Source organism: Entelurus aequoreus, linkage group LG10 (assembly GCF_033978785.1).
Source record: "Entelurus aequoreus isolate RoL-2023_Sb linkage group LG10, RoL_Eaeq_v1.1, whole genome shotgun sequence".
NCBI lineage: Eukaryota > Metazoa > Chordata > Actinopteri > Syngnathiformes > Syngnathidae > Entelurus > Entelurus aequoreus.
The window spans coordinates 27,456,138-27,462,629 of NC_084740.1; the positions used below are offsets into that span (position 1 = coordinate 27,456,138).

General features: G+C 43.1%; 1 protein-coding gene across 4 annotated transcripts in view; it reads left to right on the top strand.

The window, feature by feature from the left end:
• The window catches only part of LOC133658424 (mitochondrial intermediate peptidase-like), a 42,800-nt gene that overhangs the window by 35,414 nt on the left and 894 nt on the right, over positions 1-6,492 (top strand). The window lies entirely within an intron of this gene.

Consider the following 6,492-nt stretch of genomic DNA (forward strand, 5'->3'; position numbering starts at 1 on the left):
CTGCATTGAGCTGGAGGGGGCGTGGCCTCCAGCTCCGGCTGAATACCGGGAGTTTGCCGGGAGAAAATCTCTGCCGGGAGGTTGTCGGGAGAGGCGCTGAATATCGGGATTCTCCCGCTAAAAACGGGAGGGTTGGCAAGTATGCATTAATTAATTAATGACAATCATGTATTTTGTAATGAAAATCGTCCGATACTGATAGGTGGCCGATGGATCGGCACATCCCTTGTATTGATAAATTGCATTTCAGAAAAATGTGTCCGCATGAGTGGAGAATCATAGGTTTACATAACAGTGGCGTTTTGGAGCCCCAAAATCCAAACTTTTCACACCCGATGTAACTGAACCTTAACAGGCAAAAATGTCCTCCTCTCACTGTGGCGTGTCAGGACAATACACTCCAAAAGAGGAGCTGAGAAGGGAGTTGAGAACAGTAACATAAGCAGACGCTGGGGAGTGGAACTGTAAATCTCTGCCTCAGGGTCACCGCCTCCCCCCTCTTCCAACACTCTGTGCTGGAAGGAGGGTTCCAGCTGCAACCAGGCCAGTCCCCTCTCTCTGAATTGAAAGAAAACTTTACATCCGGTTCTTGTTATCAGCACTGCTGCCCAATTAAGTGTTGCTGAGCTGACAATTTTTGCATTGCTTGTCAGAAGATTGTGGAGATGTGTTCTCAAGATTTTATCAAATCATAATGGCGGCGTCCCTTCAAGAAAATATTAATTATGTGCACCGACCAGTATCCTCATCTGAAATATTTTTTGCTGTAAATTCTGAGATGTTCATTGAAACCATGCTGTGGGAGTGATAAAGTAACTCTTAGAAGTCAATTTGAAGGTTACAGAAAACTGGAGGAAGGATACACAATCCAGATCCACATGATCCTGTCAAACGAAGGCCCTTGTAAATTGTAAATGGTTTATACTTGTATAGCGCTTTTCTACCTTCAAGGTACTCAAAGCGCTTTGACACTATTTCCACATTCACCCATTCACACACTGATGGCGGGAGCTGCCATGCAAGGCCCTAACCACGACATGTCCATGATGGCCAGCAGTTTGTCCAGTGACCTCCTGTCCCTCACTGACACAAACGCCTCCAATTGCGTGCCAATAGTTTGGCCGGCTTTCCGGATCAGATTATCAATCCGGTTTGAGTCCCTTTTGCTGGTGCTGCTCCCCCAACAAACCACTGCAAAGTACAGTGCACTGGCCACAACAGACTGATAAAATATCTCCAACAGCTTGCTGCACACATTGAATGACCTAAGCTTCCTCAGGAAAAAGAGTCTGCTCATGCCCTTCTTATAAACAGCTTTGCAGTTGTCCTTCCAGTCCAGTCTGCTGTTCAAGTGGACTCCCAGGTACTTGTACTGCTCCACATGAGAAGGCACTGTTGAATGTGTGCCGTCAATTAAAGAGCCCCCGCTCTCCCACGTACACCCCAGGCACCATGGGAGCCACCAAGAGTCTTACCACTTTCTCCAAGCCTCTCCTGAAATGCAGTTTGAAAAAATGATGTCGAAGGTGCAAGTACAAGGCTAGCAGCTCTGATGGAGATAGATTCTCACACCATCACACGTTTCACACGGTTATGAGCAGGGCGCTCAAACGGTTACTTCAAGAGCAGCCAGAAAATGTCAATGTGACACAAAGAGCTGCATTTTTGCTCCTTCTGTGTGCTTTAATACTGTTGATGATACATAACATAATGGTACCAGCTCAAGTTATTGCATGCCGAAGTTTGCGCCCATTTCTCTTGCAAGTCTCCAAATGCCCCCAATTAAGTTTTGAAAGAGCGGGAGTACGGCCGAGCCCAGAGGACTATGTTCCAGCGTATGTTCTAAACGTTGTTTAGAAACATTTCACTAAAACACTGGAATTGGGGTTAAATCACCAAAAAGATTCCCGGGCGCGGCACCGCTGCTGCCCACTGCTCCCCTCACCCTCCGGGGGGTGAACAAGGGGATGGGTCAAATGCAGAGGACAAATTTCACCACACCTAGTGTGTGTGTGACAATCATTGGTACTTTAACTTAACTTAACTTTTTGATAGAAAGTAGACACGAACAAAAAAATATAATAATTAATAAATAAATGTATATATGCTGTATTAACACACATTGGATGATTTTTTTGGTGTGTTTTATTCATATTTGTTTCACTTCTGTCAAGATTATTATGTTTTAAAATCAGTTTTGAATCTGGATTCATCATGGGGACGGCGTGGCGAAGTTGGTAGAGTGGCTGTGCCAGCAATCGGAGGGTTGCTGGTTACTGGGGTTCAATCCCCACCTTCTACCATCCTAGTCATGTCCGTTGTGTCCTTGGGCAAGACACTTCACCCTTGCTCCTGGTGGCTGCTGGTTAGCGCCTTGCATGGCAGCTCCCGTGTGTGAATGGGTGAATGTGGAAATACTGTCAAAGCGCTTTGAGTACCTTGAAGGTAGAAAAGCGCTATACAAGTATAACCCATTTATCATTTATTTATTCATGCGTAATCACTAGGTTATTAAGTCCAGTCAGGGTTTAATTTGGATTGAAATTAGTCAGCGAGCACACCAACAGGAGTCTTCTTATTCTTCAGGCATTGACCTGATCACGGATCATATAGCAACCGGTGCTGCCGTTCAAGTAACCATTCACGGTTAAGGTAAAGGAGCATGTGCAGAAAGAATAAATTGCATTATTAATCTGTCTATCTACATACAGTAATTAATTAGATAATTGTTTGATTAATCGTGGGTGTTAAATTATTTTAACTATCCAAATTTGTTAGTATTTGTCTTTAATTGTATTTTTTTTTGGAACATAAAGAGACTTTTAAAATGTGTTTTTATTTAGTTATTTTTCCTGAAAAGGGTACATTTTAAATTTATATTTATTTAGTTTATTGATTTTTTTTTCCATTTGCACCACAAGGGAAATTTTCTTTTTTTATTCCCCTTTTTTTTCATTAATGCCCTGACCATTCTTAGCCATTTCCTGCCTTGTTCTTGTCAGAGGGCACGCTACTTATTGCAGAAACTGATGCCTGCCTCACTGTCATGAAGCCTTGATTGAGGTTTGCACGTTATTTTGATGTTAGTTTAGAAAAAAACTGTGTTACTTCACATTAAATGCAATCACATTTGCATTTTTGGAGAATAATGAAGCTCCTCCGAAAATGTCCTCCCATTATCCATTAACTCTTCCTTGGCAACATGTCAGATATTTCAAAGCAGTTTCAAAAGTGAGTCTTCAGTATTTCTCGTCCCCAGAGCACTCATTATGACGGGCTGAGAGCTGTTCGGCGACCACATAGGTCGTCAGTGGACGTGATAGCAATCTTCCACCACCCTTTTAAATACATAAACACGCCGTCCTCTGCGTGTGCTCGTAAAACTGCTTCACTTCTTCTTTTGCCTTCCAGCCCCTCTAAACTTTCAGTGTGTTTATAGGGTTGACTGAGACTGGTTTTGCTCTGCGTAGGGTGGCCTTTTTTATTATTTTAAAGCCTCCATATTACTCAACTCTTTTTAACTTTTTTTTCTTTTTTACTGATTACACTCATGTTTTGTCTTCCTCCTCTACACACACACACACGCACACACCTTCTTCGCCCTAACAATCCAATCAGATCCTACTGAGCTTTGTTGTTGTGGCTGCTAGGTTATCTCGGCGTTCACTTTCAAACTCGCCCATTCATCTGGACAAAGAAGTCGCTCTAAGCAGCTTATCAAACTTTAATGAACTCAGTTTTGAGTGACTCTACCAGAGTAGACCTAATTACTTTGGTGTACTAGTGCTTTCACTACTCTGCTCCATTGGCAAAAGCAGCAGACCAAGTATAATTTCTAGTACTTGGTTAGCCTGAGTTCCAAACAGTAAATCAATTAAGTCAGAACATTTTAAGGGGAAATAACTTTGACATTTACCACGTTGCTCTTTCCTTAGCTCCACAGTCTCTCCATTTTCTTATTGCCCTCAGTCTCCTCTTGGATAAGACACATCTCTGGGGACGGCGTGGCGAAGTTGGTAGAGTGGCCGTGCTAGCAATCGGAGGGTTGCTGGTTACTGGGGTTCAATCCCCACCTTCTACCATCCTAGTCGCGTCCGTTGTGTCCTTGGGCAAGACACTTCACCCTTGCTCCTGATGGCTGCTGGTTCGCGCCTTGCATGGCAGCTCCCGCCATCAGTGTGTGAATGGGTGAATGTGGAAATACTGTCAAAGCGCTTTGAGTACCTTGAAGGTAGAAAAGCGCTATACAAGTATAACCCATTTATCATTTATCATTTATTTATCTCCTTAACAACCACAACCAACCGCTGAGCAGAACTCAACATAACATTTATTAATGCTGTGGGTTCTCCTAATAGTAGTTCATCGGCGATGCTTTTCATGTTCTTGTTCCCCAGGAATCAGGGGAAGGTGCAGCCATCATGGTGTGTTACGGACTTCAACGTTGCGTATCGTCTTGTAGCCAGAGGACAGGGTGGGGCGACGGCTCTGTAAGAGGAGACCGTCCTCTCTCCCAGCCACATTTCTGCTGTGTCATACACTCATACCCTGTGCGTGCGTGCGTGCATGCGTATAATTTAGCCTGTGAACCTTTTTGCATCCCCAGTCATGCATGCTTGTGCAGACGTGTGTGTGTGTGTGTGTGTGTGCGTGTGTGTGTGTGTGTGTGTGTGTGTGTGTGTGTGTGTGTGTGTGTGTGTGTGTGTGTGTGTGTGTGTGTGTGTGTGTGCGTGCGCGTGTCTGTCTGTGCGCGTGTGTGACCCATGTGGGGAGAGCGGGTTGGGCGCTTCAAACGCCTATTTACATTGGCAGATCCACAAGGGGAAAGGGAGCTACTTCAAAGCGAGTGTCCAGCTGAAGTGTAAAGCGAGCAAAGGGAGTCATCCATGCAGAAGCTGACTTACAAAACGACAACACGCACACACAGTGCACTCATGTTTAGACAATCGACTCTCTAATGATGATCATGTGTGTGTCATCACATGTTTTCCTCTTCTTTGTATTTTTCTTAAAAAGCACATTTGATAAGAATGTTTCTTATTCTAATAGCGCTATAAGTCATACATGGTTCAGAGAAGAACATTATTTACACCCACTAAAGCAGGGCTCTCAAACTCAATTTACACAAACTATGTCACGTTGGAAAAACTGACTTACGTTACTCGAGGACGAGCAGAGGACTTTGAAGAAATGGAAACCTTTACTGAACAATACAGTATTAGGCATTGCTGTGCAGAGCTACCTACTTTGTAATAAGATGTGATGTGTGCAATGCTTTTTATTTATTTAAATTTTGGTTAGCTGTCTGTTTTCTTTTTCTTTCTTGTTTAATTTTTTTTTATTTTTTTTAAATGTCAAAATTAATAGATATTTTGTAAAGGGGTCATATTGTGATTATTTTTTTCTACATTTAAAACAATCCTGTGTGTTCTACATAATAACGGTGCTTTGGTCAAAATTTTGCGTAGATTTGGTTTTCCAGACGCTTTTCAGAATGCGCCGTTTTGTGGGCGGTCTTATTTACGTGCCAAATTCCTCCTCCAAGCCAAGCCCACTTCGACTGGCTCTCCACCCCGTCAGCCATGTTAGAGTTTTACCACTTCCATATGGCGTTTACTGATAGATATAAGTTAGAACAATACGCTACTTTTTATTAGAAACGGTGACGGAGGATTTTAGCATGCATGTGCATGTACGGATCAGTCCGCCCCATAAGATGATAAAGAAAAAAGGGTAACTTAACTAAATAAAAATGGTGGACTCACGCACAACTCTTTGGGTAAACCTCTACCGTATTTGTTAAAGTTAAAGTACCAATGATTGTCACACACACACTAAGTGTGGTGAAATTTGTCCTCTGCATTTGACCCCTCCCCTTGATCACCCTCTGGGAGGTGAGGGGAGCAGTGGCCAGCAGCGGTGCAGCGCCCGGGAATCATTTTTGGTGATTTAACCCCCAATTCCAACCCTTGATGCTGAGTGCCAAGCAGGGAGGTAATGGGTCCCATTTTTATAGTCTTTGGTATGACTCGGCCAGGGTTTGAACTCACAACCTACCGATCTCAGGGCGGACACTCTTAACCACTCGGACACAGAGTAGGCCTAGTGGTTATTTGGAGGTATCTGCTGGGATAACTGAGGCACAATACGTCACTAAAGTCACAATTCCAAACAGCACGTTTGGAGCAACTTTGGAAGAAGGCAAGATTGTTGTATAAATATCTCCACCATACTTCCATGGTTTGATTTAAAAAAATATGTGACTTATAGGGATCCCAAATACACAAAAACACTCACGTAAAGTTAAATGTAAAAATTGTATGTTTTGGGACTGTTGCGTTCCATAGGAGATGGTCAGCGACAATTCTGTTTGCTTACAGGAAGTTGCTTATTGTGTTGCCCAATGTGTGTGGTAATGTATGTGTTTGTGCCGTTTTTGAAGTTAGTGTTTTTGATCTAGTGGGATTCAACATTCCCAAATATATTTAAATA